Genomic DNA, 19,059 nt, shown 5'->3' on the forward strand with positions numbered 1-19,059 from the left:
TATTGAGTTTTGAGTATTGAGTTTTGAGTTCAAATCCTTTCATTATGCAGATATACTTTTTGGCTTGGTCTACAAGGTCAAATAACCAAATAGAAAGGGGAAATTTTTTCCAAATATCCAAATATTTGATGTCATGTAAGCTTTGCTCTATTCACTCATGCCAATATGATATAACCTATAGCAGAAAATTAGTTCCTATTACATAGCTCTACTAAAAACAACTAGAATTTTCAAGGGAACCTACAGAAGCTCTTAAACTAATCCTATGTCCATGGAGACTTCCATTTGTGCATGGTTAAATGACACATCTCCCTGACTTTAAAGCTGGCTTCAGACCCTTATTAGCTTTGCGTCTCTGGGCAAGTCATTTACATTTTACATTGCTTCAGTATAATAATTCTAAGACAGAAGATAAAGGCTTGATTAATTAATTAATTTATTTTTAAGATGGAAGGTAAGATTTTAATTTTTTTCCTTTTCCTTTTTCAGGATAAAGGCTTAATTTAAAGAAAGGAAGGAAGGAAGGGAGGAAAGAAGGAAAGAAAAAAGAAAAGAAAGAAAAGAAAGAAAGAAAGAAAGAAAGAAAGAAAGAAAGAAAGAAAGAAAGAAAGAAAGAAAGAAAGAAAGAAAGAAAGAAAGAAAGAAAGAAAGGAAGGAAGGAAGGAAGGAAGGAAGGAAGGAAGGAAGGAAGGAAGGAAGGAAGGAAGGAAGGAAGAAAGGAGGAAGGAAGGAAGAAAGACTGAAAGTTTTCAGGTAGTGGAAAGGCAAAATTTTTAAGAGGAAAGAAGACTGACATTTGGTAGCATCATTTCTATTGGTGTCCTCCTACCCACTATCAATGAGTATACCTCAGGGCTTTGCCCTATGCTCTCTTCTGTTGTCTTTGTGATCACCTCAATTCCTGTGGATCGTCTCTGAACAAATGGCTTTCAAATTTCCACTTGCAACCTCATCCCTCTCTCCTAATCTCCAAAGCCTCATCACCAACTGTCTGCTGTATGATTCAACCTGATGCTTTTATAAATACATGAATCTAATTATAGATTAATCCCTTTCTCAGTTTCCCCCAGATGTTTGGCATCATGTGGACTTGCTTTAGCTGGCCAACTTTGAATCACGGATGAGAGAAACTGATAAAACTATCACAATCTACTCAATTAATCACCACTCATTTACTGAACAAGGAAGACTTTTGACCTACAGAAACTTACAAGCTAATGAGTCAATCTTCCTACAATCCCTGCCATGCCTGCTTGTGGCAATATCGCAGAGGCATTTCTCGCCATCATACGATACTCTGCCATATGCCCAAGGAACACAGGATACTTCCACAAATGCCATATTTGCAAATGAGGAATTATCATGAGTATCTGGAGAAACAGGTATCAGGCATTCAGAGATAAACTGAAATGACCAAGGGGGAGAGAGGATGAAGAATGAGCCATGTGGAATGAAGGTCTCATTGCTTGGAAAAAATTTCAGAGACTCTAAGACTGAATCTCTGAGAAGAAAGGGTAGCTCACTGAGAAAGGAGGAATATAATTATATAAAATATATGATATAATATATATCATAAATATTATAATTCAATAGTCAAATATCCTTGCTAATGCAACAACAGGAAGCATTTTTCTTTTATAAACTGCGTATTCACCTATCAATCCAAGACCTTAGTATCTAGATCCCCAGATGCTCCCATATTTCCATGGGAATAGAAGAGTATTTTTTCTCCACTGGGTTAAAAATATAAAAATTACCAGCCAACAGTTTTGAGTTTTTTTTCCTGTTCCTCCCCCCTCCCCCAAGAGTTTTTCAGAAGATGAGTTGGGAGAGGACAGTATTAGTGGCTTGAGCTGTCACACAGGAGTCAAGAGACCTCACTTGGTGGCCCAGATGTGTCACCAAATTACTGTGTGACCTTAGCAAGTCATTAACCTCCTTTGTGCTGTTTGCTGGCAGTGAGTGACCTGAGAGGTCAGTGTGCTTGCCTCCTTGGGAGGTTAAGAAAATTAAAGATTACAGGAATGAAAATCTAGGAGGCTTAGAGACTCTGGTGCAGGAGAGGGGGATGGGGGGGAAGCAGGAGGGGGGGAGTACCATATAAGTAGGGTCTATTCATCTTATTGTTTTGGAGAAAGAAATTGGAGAAATAATCAGAGAACGAAATCCTTCCAGGACTCTGCCCTATCTTCAGCCAGGTAAGAACCCTTTGGGACAAAACTGTAGGGAGCACAAGGAGGAAATCTGGGAAACAAGGATAGAGGTCTTTGTGGAGATTATCTCTTCTGCCCTCCCCTAACTCCCTTTACTCTTCCTCTCCCAGACATCAGCAGGAAGCTAAGGTCTTGCTAAAAGGACTTTCCCCATCCTCCTTCACTTTCCAATTCCATCCACTAATTAGGAGCCACCCAGCCAGACTTAGACAAGTAAACTGACATCACACTAATGTCCCAAGGAAGCTGACTTCAGGTGCATTAGTCATCAGGTGTTGGAAAACCATTTTGCACAACACTTTTTGCTTTTTCCTGACTCTGCACATCAGAGGTTTCTTCTCCCAGGGCAGTCCCTATCAAACTCTGGTCCCCTTGCATGCCCCAGAACTGAAAGTTGTAGCCTGGCATTTTGCTCCTTCTTCCTTCCTCTGTCCCTTTATCTTCCTTCCCTTTTCCCTAATATAAATAGCATCCTTTCTTCCCCTCTCCTGATCCAGCACTCATTAAGCCCCAGAGCTAAGAGTTCCATCTCCCTGCAAGAGTCAATCCCATTTCTAGTCCTCTTCTGCCCAAATTTCAAGACTAATTGAAACTTTCAGAAATCTCTCGACCATTGGGGCTTCCTCAGGACTCCTCTCAAAGGGGAAGAGGAGCCCAGGGGCGGGGGCAGACAGTGGAAGCAAGGGCCGATATTCAGCTCACCTCTCCTCTTCTGTATCCCTCCAATGACTTTCTCCGAAGCTGCAGGATTGTGGCTGAATCTCAGCTCTGAGTTCCCTGAACAGCTCCCGGCTCCTTTAAATCCCAGGCAAAGAGGTGGGGATTGTGGCATGGGGTGGGCGGGCTTCTCTTCCAGGAGAATGCCCCAATGGAGAGGCTGGAGTGATGGAGGCAAGCCAGGGCCAGCCTGTTTTTTTTTTTTTCCTAAGAAGGAGGAGGAAGTATGAGATAGAGTCAACAGAGCCAAGCCTGGCTGGCCTTGGGCCAGTCTGTATTATTCACTGGGTTGATTTTGTAAAGACACACTTGAATTTCTCAGTAAATAAATAAATAAGCAAACAAGTGTAAGGAAGTTGCTTTATCTATAAGAACCCCCACTGCATTTTCTTGGCCTCCATTGATATATGACGGAAGGGCTGGACAGGTGCAGTCTCACCCATTCAGGGATAAGATGACAAGTGGGGCTGGATGGAGCCAAGGAAAGAGACCCCTGAGAGGAGGGGCAGCCTATGCATGGCCAGAGACTAAGGAAATACTGGTCTGTCATTGAGTCAAGTGAGCCGGAAGGAACCTTAGGAGCCAATTAGTCCAATTGTCTCTTTTTTACAGAGGAGGAAACTGATGTCCAGAGGGAGGAAATGACTTGGCCAGGCATCATCCAGGGACAAACCACCCAAGTCTAGTGTTCTTTCCATTACACATATGCTGGTCACCTACAGCCAAAGCAGAGTCTCCACCCCACAGTGTCCTCCCACCATCTGACCTGATGCCTAAAATACCACCCTTTGAAGTCATGCCATTTGGTCATGGCAGCTTTTCAGTTTTCCAGAGTTTCCCAATAAAAATATGAATACCTCTTGGATTGGGTTAGCCGATGTTCAACCAGTACCCTAAAAGGGCTGAACCAGGGCTAGCAAGGGCTGTAGGAAGGGGGAACAGGGTGTGGTGTCAAGGAAAAGACGCCCTGAAAAGAGACGGCAGAGTTAAGGGGAAGAAGGAAAATTGCCGGAGGAAGGCTTCTTTGCCCCTTCTGACAAGGTTTGCTTGTAAAGACCCATCGTGATAGGAACCACCTTGGAACAGAAGGTGTTTAGCAAGGTGAAGCAGCCATCACAAATGAGCAGCTGTCACAAGCTAAGATATTTATGGTGTAGAAGCCAGCCTTGTCCACTGTCATCCCAGAGCTTTGGAGAGAGACTAACCGCCCTTTAAGGCCACCACAGCCTAACTTTTGACCATTGCTTCTGAAGCTTTATCTGGTAGCTCCCCTCCACATCTCTACTCTTCTTTTCTCTAATGGCCTCCACACTTTTGTTCATGATGATCCCTCTGCTTAGAATGCCTTCCTCCCCTTCATCAGCTGCTGATGGCCCCCGTTTCCTCCTCAAGCACTTCTGTTTGAGACTTCCCAAAGCACTTGCTTTATTAATTTTGATTATTCATTAATAATGACCCGAAGTACAAGAGGAATGATGCTAATAGCTTCTGATAAACCTAAGAAATGTCTTAAAGTGCTTAGATATGTTTTTATAAGAAATGCTTACAGTATGATGCCTGTGCTTATGCCTTATTTCCTCTATGATCTGTAAGCTTGATGGAGGCAGGGACTGAATCTTTTCTAAAATTTACATTTCCCACCCCAAAGGCCTAGCACAGTGCTCACATTCATATGTTGTTCATTAAATGTTTGTGGAATTGAATCAAATCAATTCTGTTTATACAGCTCTTCGGGCAGTTCTATTGGGTAGAGCAGTAAAGAGAATAACTCAAATCCAATAAAGACAAGATGGTTTTCTCCACTCTCTACCCTGTTTCAGAAGAATTCCAGAAATGCTTAGAATAATAATGAATTATTAGCTACTGAACTGGTAGAACTGAATCCTGCTTTTAATTGTGACAAAAGAGAGAGGAGTGGGAGAAAAGTAAATAAATTAAGCCAGATTTGATCAGTCCAAGGTAATTTCTTTTTTTAAAAAAACTCTTACTGTCTTAGAATCAATACTGAGTACTGGTTCGAAGACAGAAGAGCATTTAGAACTAGGTAATTGAGAATTAAGTGACTTGCACCAGGGTCACACATCTAGCAAATACCTAAGGCCAGCTTTTGAACCCAGGAATTCCTTTCTTCAGACCTGGCTCTGTATCCAGTGAGTCACCTAGCTGCCCCTTCCAGGGCAATTTCATTAAAACACACACACACACATATCCACACATCTTTATTTGTGCATTATATTTTTTTCTGGGAAATTACAGATCTCTCTTTTTTTAAAAATCTTCTTCCTTATGAGTTTGTTTTGCTGCTGAAATTTCAGAGAGTGTGGGAGGAAAGCAAAAATAAGCAAAAAGAAGTTTAAAAATGATAGGATACCTGCTATTACTCTTACATATGATTTGCATCATGATGACAGAAACCCTTAAAACAAATCCTCACTAAGAAAGAATGACTTCTCCAGGATCATGCAATGTGTATTCTAAATAATTAAGTACACAAAGACAAGACCAAATTCTAAGGAATTCTCCAATTAAAGAATCCCAAGGAGAGTGGGAAATGAAATTATCTCCTCCAGAATTCTCAGATTTTGCACTAGTTCTGTGGTTCTCTGACCTCTCCCCACCCCCTCCACAGGTCCATGAGTCACCATCACAGAGCAACATCTTGGAAAACAATTTATGGTGATGGGGCCCCAGTTATCAATTTAAAAGGCAGCAGGACATGGCATTAGAAAGCAGAACCAAAATCAGACCCTAATCATCTGAAAAGAAATGACATCATGTCTACAGCAACTTGAAGAAAAGGAGAAGGGGGTAAACCAAGAGATCTGTGACAAGGTGGCTTTAACAGAGAAGGAAGAAAGGGAATAGTGTCTGTCTGATTTGGGAGTTTATAGAGTATATTCTCGTAGTTAGCTGGTATTGAGGGAATGGCTCTTTATGGATTTGAAATGCGCTTAGTGTCTTTCTGGCATGCAATTTCCTAGATCTTTATCCAGGCCCTTGACTCACAAGGAAGAGGGATCAGGTTGATTCTGTCTGTTACAACACCCTGAAAGCAAAACTAGGACCAATGAGTAGAATTTACACATAAGTAGATCTGGACTTTACAGAAAGGAAAATTTTAAACCATTACAGTTGTCTAAAAGTGGAACCAGCTGTTTTAAAAGGTAGTGACTGCCTTATCTAAGAAGTTCTTCAAATGGAAGACCATTTTGTTAGTAAGAATCCTCTTGTAGACATATGCTTTTTTTAAATGACCACTTTCTGCCTTAGAATTTTTATTTTGTTTTATTTTTAAACTCTCACCTTCCATCTCAAAATTAATACGATGTCTTGGTTCTAAGACAGAAAAGTGGTAAGTGTCAGGTAATGGAGGTTAAGTGACTTGCCTGGGGTCATACAGCTAGGAAGTGTCTGAGGCCAGGTTTGGAGACTGAACCTCTCATCTCCTGTCCTGGTGCTCTATCCACTGAGACTCCTAGTTGCCCCAACATATCTGTCTTGTATCTATATTCCAGCAGTCTTGTGCAATTGACATCTTCTGACAAAAGTCTTTTTTGTTTTAACACAAATGAACTTATTAACTAAATGATATTTCAATATATATATATATATATATGTATGTATGTATGTATGTATGCATCAATACTGGAGACATTTTTACTCACAGACAAGTATACAAATCATTGTTGCCAAAAATGAGAATTAGCTCAAATAACTACAAGAAAATTCTCAGACATGAGTTGCACAGGATCAAAAGACAAGAAGGGTCAAATCTGGCCTCAGACAGATTCCCTAGCTGTGTGACCCTGGGCAAGTCACTTGACCCCCATTGCCTAGCCCTTACCACTCTTCTGCCTTGGAACCAATACACAGTAGTAATTCTAAAATGGAAGGTAAGGGTTTAAAAGAAAGAGAGAAATAAAGAGAGGCTGCAATCTGTATCATTGAAAGAAACTTCCAAAATTATAAGATCACAGTTTAATTTGTGTATTGAATATTTTAGGGTTAGAAACTTTGTTGTTGTTGTTTTTTAAATTAAAGGAGGAACTTAGCCTCAACAACTTCAAATGACATGCACACATACACACACGCATGCATGCACACATACGTATCATAGTTGGGCAAATAACCATATACAGAAGGGACATACATAACTTGGGCTAAGGGAGAGACATACACATATGGTGATGGACTACGAGCAACAAAAAAGTAGGCTGAAACTTGAGATTTAAGTACCACTGGGAAAATAGGGCAGAGCAGCCAAGAAACCTTTTCCAAGATCTGTTGGACAGTTCTTTCTGAAGTATGTTGATCAGAATTCCTGGTCAAGAAGGAAAAGCCAGAGAGAAAAGGGAAGGAAAAAAACCAACAACAAACTCACCCTTCCCCAAACAATAAGCAGCAAAAAAGAGAAAGAAAAAAACAGAATTAAATCATAAAATCCTCCTCTAAAGGAGCAGCAGAAACCAAAGGAAGACAGTTAGAAATAAAGATCTACCAAAAATTATACTCTACTCTTCAGTCCATATGAACACTTCAGGCAGACTAAAGAATACATATGTATCCTTGCCATTCCTTGCTGTTTGTTCTCCCATGGTTCTTTCTATCTCAGCCTGTCCTTCTGATGCAAATTGGATAGATGTTCAAAAGATTACTGTAGAGGACATAGCTATCTTTTTTTTTTTTAACCCTTACCTGCTGCTTAGAATCAATACTAAGTGTTGATTCCAAGGCACAAGAGTGATAAGGGCTAGGCAATTGGGGTTAGGTGATTTGCCCAGGGTCACACAAATTAGGAAGTGTCAAAGGCTACATCAGAACCCAGAAGCTCCTTTCTTTGGGCCTGGCTCTCTATCCACTGAATCACCCTCTCTATATGTTTTATAATACAAAAAAAAAAAAAAAAACTCCGGTTATTTATTACTTACAACTTATTAGGAATGTTATAGAATAGTTCAGGCTTTGGATAAAGCTTAGCTATGATAATAATAATTATAACTAATATTTATTTCTCATTTACTATGTGCCAGACACTAGACTAAAATCTATTTACAATTATTATTTCATTTGATCACCACAACAATCCTGGGCAGTTGTTGCTATTATCATCCCCATTTTACAGATAAAGAAACGAAGGCAAATGGAGGGTAAGTTTGTCCAGGGTCATAGACTACTGTCTAAGGTTAGATTTGAATCCAGAGCCTTCTGACTCCAGGCCCAGCATTGTCTACTCCACCCACACCTAGTTGCCCTAAATGACCTCTGAAGATCCTTCCAGAGCAGTTCTCTGACCTACACTTGGTAACGACATGAATGACCAACCCTGTCTGTAAGGATCGCACAACATTGAGAAAAACCAAATGATCAATCGGTCAACACACATTTATTTAGCATTTACTATTTACCTGTGGGGAAATTATTTATTATATTGTTTGGGGAAAATTCTTTAAATCCAGCTTTATGTGATTAAAGGCTGTCAACATCTAGAAGGTCACCTGACCCCAGTAACTCTCTAGGAATGCTGAAGTTGTCTGTAAGGTTTCCCCAGGTTTCCCCTGGATTCATCCAAATCATTCTTGTTTTGGCTTACCCTATCACAGACTCATTATGGATCCATCCCGACCTGTGTTGTGGGATCCCCTTGTGTTTTGGCTTACGTGTGCTTTGTGTGCAGGCATTTTTGTTTGAATCCTGTATGTTGTATACCTTCCAAAGCCCTGACGAGAATGAGCCACGTCTCCTTTCTGTCTCTCCTCTATCAAATGCCCTAAGAAATTAATTTCTAAAGCTATTTCAGAATACAAATACCCATGGAGAGAATCCTCTATACTATAGATATCCCTGTATCTATATCCCTAAACTCAAGGAAAGCTATGGGAGAAAAAAATCCAGAGTATAGCCTAGAAAGGAATGAGTTAGAATGAAGTCCTGAGAGTAGTCATCCAATCCGAAGAAGCCTTTGACTTTTCCCAACTATATATATATAATGTTTGCTCTTAGATTTAGATGATGTAACACATGTATTAAGGAAAGGTATTTCATTTCTAGAATTTCTATAATTTCTATTATAATTTCTAGAGTTTTTAGTGGAAATAAATGCTAGTTTTGTCACAACCTTTTCAACGACTATTTATATATCTCATAACTTTTATTATATTATTAACATCATTTATTGTACTAATAGACTTCTTTATATTGAACCAATCCTGCATTCCTAGTGTAAGCTCAATGCAGTTATAGTGTATAATCTTTCCAATATATGACATTGTAGCCTATTTGCTAATGTTTTGCTAAAAATTATTATATTGATATTCATTAGGGTTAATGGTTTATAATTTTCTTTCTATACTTTTATCTCTTTCCAGTCTAAGTAATAAGACCATATTTGCATTATAGAAAGATTGGAAAGGTGTCTTCTTTTCTTCTTAATATAAACAGTTTGTGTTACTGTTTTTAAATATTTTATAGAATTCACTTGTGAATCCATTTGGTGCTGAAGATGTTTTTTCCTTTGGAAATTTTTTTGTAATTTATTCAATTTATTTTTCTGGTCTTTAGTCTATTCATTCTTTTGTTAGTCTGAATATATCATATTAATATAAATATTTATTTCTTCTACGTAATCTGTTTTGTTAGTAATTTTATTAACCAGTTTAATTTTTAGGAATTCTACTTATTATGTAATTAGGGGGTTTTTACAATTTGCTGTTGCTTTTGAAGTTGTATATACAATTCATTGATTTCCTTTTTCCTTCTTTGTTAACAAAAACATTTAGAAATGTAAAATTTCCCATTAGAAATGCTTTAGCTGCATCCCACACATTTTGTCTATCGTCATTTTCTTCAGTGAAGCATTTTATTTTTTCCATAATTTGTTCAACTCACCTTTCTTTAGAATTGTTTAGTCTATAATTTAAAACACTTCCTCCCCTTTCCTTTTTTCTTTCTTCTTTCTTTTTTCTTTTTCTTTCTCTCTTTCTTTCTCCCTCTCTTTCTTCCTTCTTCCCTCTCTTTCATTCTTTTGTTCTTTCTTTTTTCCCTCCCTTCCTCTTCCTTCCTTCCTTCCTTCCTTCCTTCCTCCCTCCCTCCCTTCCTTCCTTCCTTCCTTCCTTCCTTCCTTCCTTCCTTCCTTCCTTCCTTCCTTCCTTCCTTCCTTCCTTCCTTCCTTCCTTCCTTCCTTTCTTTCTTCCTTCCTGTCTTCCTGTCTTCCTTCCTTCCTTCCTTTCTTTCTTCTTCTTTCTTCTTTCTTTCTTTCTTTCTTTCTTTCTTTCTTTCTTTCTTTCTTTCTTTCTTTCTTTCTTTCTTTCTTTCTTTCTTTCTTTCTTTCTTTCTTTCTTTCTTTCTTTCTTTCTTTCTTCCTTTCTTCCTTTCTTTCTTTCTTTCTTTCTTTCTTTCTTCCTTTCTTTCTTTCTTCCTTCCTTCCTTCCTTCCTTCCTTCCTTCCTTCCTTCCTTCCTTCCTTCTCCTTTTCTCCTTTAAATTAATAGCTGCTAAATTTTTTAAAAATTATTTAAACCCTTACCTTCCATCTTGGAATCAATATTATGTATTGGTTCCAAGGCAGAAGAATGATAAGGGCTAGGCAATAAAAATCAAGTGACTTGCCCAGGGTCACACAGATGGGAAGTGTCTGAGGCCAAATTTGTACCTAGGACCTCCCATCTCTAGGCCTGGCTCTCAATCCACTGAGCCACCCAGCTGCCACCCAGCAGCTATGTAATCTTTACAATGTTTCCTTGATATATGAGGTTTTTTTCAGCTGTAGCATTTTTTTCATTCACCTGGAAGTTCTGGATTTTGGTTATAGTGTTCCTGAGAGTTTTCATTTCGGGGTTTCTTTGTGAGGTGAATAGAACATTCTTTTTGTTTTCAAATTGCCCTCTTATTCTAAGAACTGTGTATATTTTTCACTTTTTATTTCCTGAAATATGGTGTCCAGACTTTTTTTTCTGATCATAATTTTCAGAGTTTAATCATTCTTAGGTTGTCTCTCTTTGATTTGTTTTCTATGTTGGCGATTTTTAGTATTTCTTAAATTTCTTTCCATTAATTTTTTTTTTTACATTTTAAGAATATTTCTTGTGTTGTCAAGTCATTTGTTTTTTGCCAAGTTCATTCTAATTTTCAGGGCATTCAGGTTTTCCATCAAGTAATTTCTTTGCCATCTTCCTCCCTAGTCCTTCTATTCTATATCTCTCCTAGGTATTAATTCCTGCAGTCCCTGTGGCCAGGAAATTTTTTCTATGAATCTTCTTGCCTTCTAGTGGGATTGCTATCCTCTTTAAGGTTTGTTCCTTTGGTTTGCTTTCTCTCACTTTACTTAGCTATCATGCTGGGTCGCCTCAGGAAATGGTCTAGACCTCAAATCATGCCTAGCAATGCCTCTCTTGAGGCACACATAAACAACCCATATGGACATACATAGCTTAAGTGAGCAGTACACATCTTGCTGAATTTTCACCTCTACTTTTTTCCTATAACCTTTTTGGTAATTTCCTTTGAAGGTTAAAAATCAAATCCCAAAAATCAGCACTAAAACCAAATTAGGAGTGATTAACTAGGCAAAAGTGCCCTCTTGGACAATCTCCATGGGTTAGAACACATTCCTTGACAAACTGTTCTCCACCAGGAGACCCGCCAACAACAATCTCTTCTTCATAGTGAGGTCACCTCTGCTACGGGAAGCAGCCCAGGGCGTAGTGGCTTACACCACAGTGAGCAGTTCATATCAATAAAGGATGCGAATGCAATAGGACAGACTGTGAGCAGGCTGTGAGCAGATAGCTGGGGAGTCACTATTTCTGCTAGGACTCATCATTCTACTGAAGCATCTCAGGAAGCTGTAGCTCTTGCCTTTTTCCTGTGTCAAGAATTTTTGCTTAGTGAATGAATCCTGCTGTGAGTTTTCCTAGCTCCCCCCTTCACCCTGGGGAAGTGATGATGACTATTTTAAACTGATGCCCTTTCAAAGCTTCCCTTTCACCAATTTTCATCTGATAATGTTTCTCAAAGTGGGCTTGCTAATTTGGGAGCTTACTAATTCTGGGACTTACATCAGTTCTTTCAGAGCCCATCAGCTGTTGTAGCTTCCCCCATAGGAAGCCCTTTTGTCTGTGCATCTTTACATTTCCTGTCTAATTGAAGTGGCATATTAGTCTGATGGGCTGAATCACATTGTAAAGGTCACATGTACCATCTCAATGCCAGCTTATGAGTGAGTCTATTTCTATACAGTTTTGATTTGGATAGTAGGGTCTTAGACTGAAAACTGAAATAGATCATAAAGATCATCTAAACTGTGTGTCCTGGGTAAGTCACTTAACCCCCATTGCCACTCTTCTGCCTTAGAACCAATATACAGTATTGATTCTAAGATGGGAGATAGGGGATTTTAAAAATCATCTAGTCTAACTGCCTCATTTTGCAGATAGGGAAACTGAGGTCCAGAGAGCTTGGAGTTAAGAATATATCAAAAAGACCAAAAGGACTACTTTAGCAGTTTGGAGTAATCTACATATTTGGTCCAGTTGAACAGACAAGGACAAGAAAAAAGGACATATGGTCCAACTAATTCTCAGACCAAAAATTGACAATTGCCACAGGTATTTTTTTCTTCCCCACCACTAATTTCTTGAAGTAAATGTTAGTATTATCAATGATTCCCCCCCTCCCTTTTTCTTTCTTTGCCCTCCCTTTCACCAAATCTTCTTGATGCCCCAATCTTTCCCTATGTATGATTCTTCTAACTACTCTTATGATGCATACAATTTTTGAGAGTTACACAATACATTTTCCCCACATATTAATATATATAATTTTATATAAATGTAGTCCTTATGGAAGAGAGTTTGACTTAAAGAAAAAGATAATATTTATCTCCTTTTCCCTTTCTTTCATATTTACCTTTTCATGTTTCTCTTGCTTTCTGTGATTGGATGTCAAATTTTCCACTAAGTTCTGGTCTTTTCTTAGCAAATGCTTGGAAATCTTCTATTTTGTTGAATGCCCATACTTTCCCCTGGAAGTATATAGTCAGTTTTGCTGGGTAGTTGATTCTTGGTTGGAGACCCAGCTCTCTTGCCTTTCTAAATATTGTGTTCCATGCTTTGCGGTCTCTTAGTGTGTTAGCCGCTAAGTCATGTGTGATCCTTATGGGAGCCCCTCTATATCTGAAGCTCCTCTTCTTGGCTTCTTGTAGGATTTTCTCCTTTTCTTGGAAGCTCTTGAATTTGGCAATTACATTCCTGGCGGTTGTCTTTTGGGGATTTAGTATAGAGGGTGTTCTATGAACCCTTTCTATTTCTATTTTGCTCCCTTGCTCCAGAACATGTGGGCAATTTTCTTCTATAATCTCCTGTAGAATAGCATCGAGGTTTTTGTTTTTTTTTTCTTGTTTTTTGGGGAGACCAATAATTCTGAGGTTGTCTCTTCTTCCTCTGTTTCTCAAGTCTGTGACCTTTTCAGTGAGATATTTTGCTTTCTTCTAATTCATTAAATTTTTGGCTTTGCTTTATTGATTCTTGCTGTTTTGTAATCTCACTGTCTTCCATTTGCTTAATTCTGGTCGTTAGGGACTGGTTTTGCTTTTCAGCTTTGTCTGCCCTTCTATTAGATGCTTCCAGCTCTTTCTCCAATTGTGAAGTCTTGTCTATCAGACTGCTGATCTCTTTCTCCCATTTTTCTTTCCAAAAGGTTTCCATCTTTTGGGCATGCTCACTGTCTTCCATTTGCTTAATTCTGGTCGTTAGGGACTGGTTTTGCTTTTCAGCTTTGTCTGCCCTTCTATTAGATGCTTCCAACTCCTTCTCCAATTGTGAAGTCTTGTCTATCAGATTGTTGATCTCTTTCTCCCATTTTTTCCCCCAAAAGATTTCCATCTTTTGGGTAAGCTCCAGTTTGAGATCTTCCAGAGCTTGTGGATAGTTTGCATTTTGGGAGGCATGTTCTGATTTTGTTTGGATTTCATCCTCATTCTCTTCTTTTCCTTGGGTACTCCCTCCATAAAAGTTTTCAATAGTCACTTTTCCCCCCCTTTCTTCTTGGAGGCTTGATTTTGGGCCATGTGAGCCATCCCTTTGGTGGTTTTATTCCACTTTCTTTTTTGGTCTGGGGTCTGGGTGATATGGGCGGGTTTTCTGTGAATTTAGGTTGCCTCAGACTAGTTCTTCCCAGCCTCCGAGGTTTCTTAGAGTGTGGACCCCTGTGTTCAGCCCAACCGCCCAGGTATTCAGCGCAGCCCACCCAGGTGTTCAGCTCCACCCAGATGCTCAGCACAACCACCCCGGAGTTCAGCTCTGCAGCCCTCTGTGCTCAGCGCAGGATTCTCCCATGAAACCACCCTGAGAGGTCATTTCCTTGCAGTCTTTAGATCCCAAGGACCCTGGTGTGCCCCCCTAGACAGAGACGTTCCTCACTCACTCACTGTCCCAGTGAGCGCTCTGATAGCTTACTCTGGTTTGGGGGGGGTGAGGGGGAGGGGCAGCTCAGTTCACGTTTTTGTGTGAGCTTTTCCTCCTCCTTATAGTGTGGAAATGTTCAAACCCCACATACCTTTGTTTCTGTGGGGTACTGGAGAGTCCCTTCATTCTTCCAAAGGTGATTTTTATGCTCTTTTGAGGTAGTCTATTTCATTCGGTGCCGGGGAGGGGAAGCGAGTTGCATCTAGATTGCAGCCATGTTTACCCAGAAGTTCCCCCTCCCCTAGTGATTATTCCCCACCACTAATTTCTTCCACATTAAATTAGAATGGTCATTGAAGAAGATAAGTAAGTGCTTTATAAGTATCTTTTGTATTAATATCTAACTTCTGTATGTAAAGAAGAAACAAAAGTTTGCCAGAAGTTGATAGACTAAAATAGAAAGAAGCTGACTTATTTAAAAGACATACTTATAGATATCCTCATCATTGAAAGTAAGGGCACCTAGGTGGCACAGCAAATAGAGCACCAATCCTGAAAACAGGAAGACTTGTCTTTCTGAATTCAAATATGGCTTCAGATACTTACTATCTGTTTGATCCCAGGTATCATTTAATCCCTATTTGCCTCAGTTTCCTCATCTGGGAAATGAGCTAGAGAAGGAAATGGTAAACTTTTCTAGTATCTTTGCCAAGAAAACTCCAGATGGAGTATCAAAGAGTCATATGTGACTGAAGCAACTGAAAAACAATAACAAAAGGGTTGATAATTATATGTGTATTGTTTCTTTTTTTTCTTTCTTCACTGTTGATAGTGTTTCTTCTTGGAATTTTAATTGGGGTGCATTGTTGTTGACCCAGGCAGGGTCTCAGGGTCTGGATGTTGGCTTGGACCAAGGTTCAGAACCTGAAACAATAGATGTGGGGTGGTGGGGCTTGCTTTTGGCTTGCTCCTTACTAATTGCTATAGTCTTCTGCTGGCTCTGCTCCTCTCTCATCCCAGAGTCCTAGATACATTCTGCTTATCTTTCAAATTGTTCTTTGCATGCAAGTTGCTTCACTCTGTCTCCTTGTTGGTTTTTTCACTCCTGTATTTGTTTCATGGTATTATTTTAAGATTGGTTGGAGAAAATTCTCAAGTTGGTTTTGAGTTTTCCTGCTTTTACTCAGCCATCTTGGCTCCAACTTGAAAGTTTCTCAATAGTGTTTCTTCTTCTAGAAATGGTAGTTTTTATAATTTTTTTGTTTCTTTCCTTCCTAGCCCAGAAAAGAACTCGTAGCATGCTCTATCCCCTCTTTTCCCCCATCTCCTCTCTTTGTGAAGAGAACCTTGGTAACTATCTTATTTTTCCTGCTTAACCAGGAGCTCTAATACACTCAGTGAGAATGATGCAAAGGCACTCTGGGAAAAATTTCTTTACTGCTCTGCCTTGTTTTCCAAGAGGAACTTTCACAAGGAGTTGTAGCTTTCACTTCTGCTCTTCATATTCTCTATAGCTATTTGTATGCAAGGAAAGGATTGATTGAGAATTCACTCAAGTCACTCTTAAAGAAGTCACTCTGATATCTTAACAAAGTGAGAAGTCTCAATCAAGAATAATTATGAAATGCTGACAAGAAGAGTGGATTGGCTAAGGAAATATAGTCATACTCTGTGGGTAATTTATCAAATAGAAAAACCAATTCAGAGGTCAGGTTGTCCAAATATCTGACAGAAACATGGATTCCATGAAGTGGTGAAGGAAGACAAAGCATTCCAGCTAAACTCTCTGAGAAGGAGTTGCTTGGAAAGAAGAAATCACTTAGACTCTTGCTTTGGTCTCCTCATCCACAGTCCTTAGGAGGAAGAGAACTTTGCAAGCTTTGAAAGACATGGAAGACTTCCCATCCTTCCATTCAGCATCAGAACATCAACCCCTATAACAGGAGTGGCTAGTAGTAGTGCCTGCATTGGAAGCCAAGGATATAGAGGATACAGATTCACAGTTTTACAAAGCCTAGCAGAGAAGCTACTTCATGCCAAAGGGAAACTTATTGAGTATCTCACAAAAGGGAGAAATGGACTTAGAAACCAAAAGCTCAAAGTCACTCTTTTGCCACATATAGTCTCTAAGTTTAAGCCCACTTTCCCCTGGACTCTATATGTTTTTATGCCATAGTATGTCAATGATAATTATGAGAAATAACATTCTATACCAACTATTCTTACTGTACCATCCTAATTAATATTCCTGTGTAAAAATCAATTGATAACTGAGCGATTTCAACTAAGAATATGTTGGGTAGCATACCAGTGGGGACTCATGCACTAGAAAAAAACACTTCTCAATCCCTCAGGAGAATCTCAAGTCCCTAAAGGGATATAGTAGCCTTATTATGGGGACTTGACTTATCAGTGAGAATTGGAAGTCACCTCAGAGTATGTGTTACATTGTGGGGGGCTTTCTAGAAAGATTTTCCACTCAGGACTCTAGCCAACCCCTGCTATCCCAGAGAATCATGCTAGGAAACCAAGAGGAAGGAACTAGAACCGAGATTTACTATTAAGGATGAATAAGAATGAATGTAAGCTGAATTTAAGTAGTAGGAAATAAGCTTGGATACGTTGAATATAATTTTGAAAGCAGGCAAAGGATTTTGAACTTGATCTCATAGTTAGTGAATAGTAATTGAAGGTTTTTGACCATGAAAGTAACTTGGTGAAGGCCATATTTAAGAGGAATCAGCAAGTAGCATTATATGTAGTGGAATGAAATCAGAGAAAACAGGTTAAATTAGATTTCTATGGAAGGTGAATGGGCATGAGATGCTAAGGGCCAAAGTGGTGGAAGTGGGAATGAAACAGACTTGGAAAATTCCACAAGGTAAAGATTGACACAACTTGGAGGCTGATTAGATATCAGTGCTGAGGAGGAAAAGGAGTCAAAGATGACTAAAGTTTGGAGTCTAGAGAGTTGAGAAAATAGTAGTACCATTAGCAAAGGAGGAGCTGCTCAGAGAGATGGGGAAGGAAGATGAATCTGATTTTAGACATGCTGAGTTTGAGGTTTCAGTGGTATATTTCTAAATGGACAATCTAGTAGGAAGAGAAAGAAGAGGAACCAAGGAGAAAAAGAAGAAGAAATATATTATTGGTAGTTGTGCTCATAGAAATGAACAAAAACTGTGACATGATCATCAAATATCTAACACAATCTTATGTTGCTTTGTGTCATAGTATCTAGAAGGAGAAGCCACTCTTCATAGGTGTAGTGTCCAGAATACAGGAAATGATAATCCCCTCCCTGGACTTTGCACTGATCAGATAAGATCTGGGGTGTTGTGTTCAGTTCTGAGTACCACGTTTCAGAGATGACACTGGTAAACTGGAGACCATACAGAAGAAAGCAATTGGGATGGCAAAGGACCTCAAGGTCATAACATATAGAGATTGCTTGAAGGAACCAGGTACATTTAGTCAAGAAAAGAGGAGAATATGAGGAATGATAAGCAAGATGATTTCAGAAGAAGCTGCAATGATCTGCATGTACTAATGCAAAGTGAAATAAGCAGAATCAGGAGAACACTGTACACAGAAACAGCAATATTATATTATAATCAACTGTGAAAACTTGCCTACTCTCAGCAATTCAGTGATCTGGAACAGTCCTGAAAGACCTATGACAGGGTATGCTATCCACTTCCAAAAAAAAATTGGATGGAATTAGATAAAAGCATACTATATTTTACATCAGGGTATTTACAGTTTTATTTTGGAGTTTTGATTTTGTATGAATGTGCTCTTACAATAATAACCAATATGGAAGTGTATTTTGCAAGATAATAAAAAGAAATAAAAAAGAAAAGAGAATAAACAAAGACATGATAGTTGTTTCTAGGTTTTTGAAGGAATATCACTTTGAAAAGGAAATAGATTTGTTCTACTTGACCCCCATGAGATAGCAGCAGTAAATGGGAGAATCAGAAACAAGTTTAGGTTGGACAAAAGAAAAAACTCTCTAATAATTAGTTTTCTTGAATAGGTAGCTTCTGGGATCAGTGGTTCAATTCTCCCTGGAAGCATTTAAGCAAAGGCTGAACTATTGGACATGTTATAGAAGGGATTCTTGTTCAGTTATAGGTTGGACTATATGGCCTCTGAGAAGCCTTCTAACTCTGAGATTCTGGAATTTTTTAAAGTCAAGGACTAGAAGGAGATTGCTAAGGGAGAAGGCATTGAGAGGACCCAGGACTGGACCTTGGAGAATACAAACAAGGTTAGAGGGAGGAAGAATCTAGGAGGAGTCAGTAACAGAGAGACAGAACAAGCCCCTTCAGAAAGCAGAAGTATAATAGTATATTCTCATTGAAAACAAAGAATGAAGTATTTTTCTAAAAGGCTAGATAGATAAAGAGAAATAGTAAGTGATATCAAATGGCTTATATCCTTTAAAGTAAAAATATAAATGAGAAATGGACATTGGATTTGACTTTTAGGAAGCCATGGCACTGTTCAAAGAAAGAGATGAGGACTACATGCTGGTAAGAATAAAATAGTTGAATGGGAAATGGAAACAGCAGATAGAGATCATTCATCCAAGGAGCATGGCAGTTAAAGGAAGGAGAGAAATCAGAAGTTAGCTTAAGGTGGTAGCAAAGTCAAACCAAATGTCTGGCACACAGAGGAAGTAATGTGAATATTTGAAGAAAAAGCTAAGAATCCTTGAGAAAAAAA

At 39.0% G+C, this 19,059-nt stretch overlaps 1 protein-coding gene across 3 annotated transcripts in view; it reads right to left on the bottom strand.

Annotated features, from left to right (window-relative positions):
* The window catches only part of PLAT (plasminogen activator, tissue type), a 37,419-nt gene extending 34,377 nt beyond the window's left edge, over positions 1–3,042 (bottom strand). For all 3 annotated transcript variants that reach the window (XM_007476396.3, XM_056813600.1, XM_007476395.3), the window contains exon 1: positions 2,916–3,042. The gene's annotated coding sequence lies outside the window, so the exon portion shown is untranslated. The remainder of the gene's footprint in view (positions 1–2,915) is intronic.
* Positions 3,043–19,059: the final 16,017 nt, after the last annotated feature.

The sequence above is a fragment of the Monodelphis domestica genome, chromosome 1 (assembly GCF_027887165.1).
Source record: "Monodelphis domestica isolate mMonDom1 chromosome 1, mMonDom1.pri, whole genome shotgun sequence".
NCBI classification, from domain to species: Eukaryota; Metazoa; Chordata; class Mammalia; order Didelphimorphia; family Didelphidae; genus Monodelphis; species Monodelphis domestica.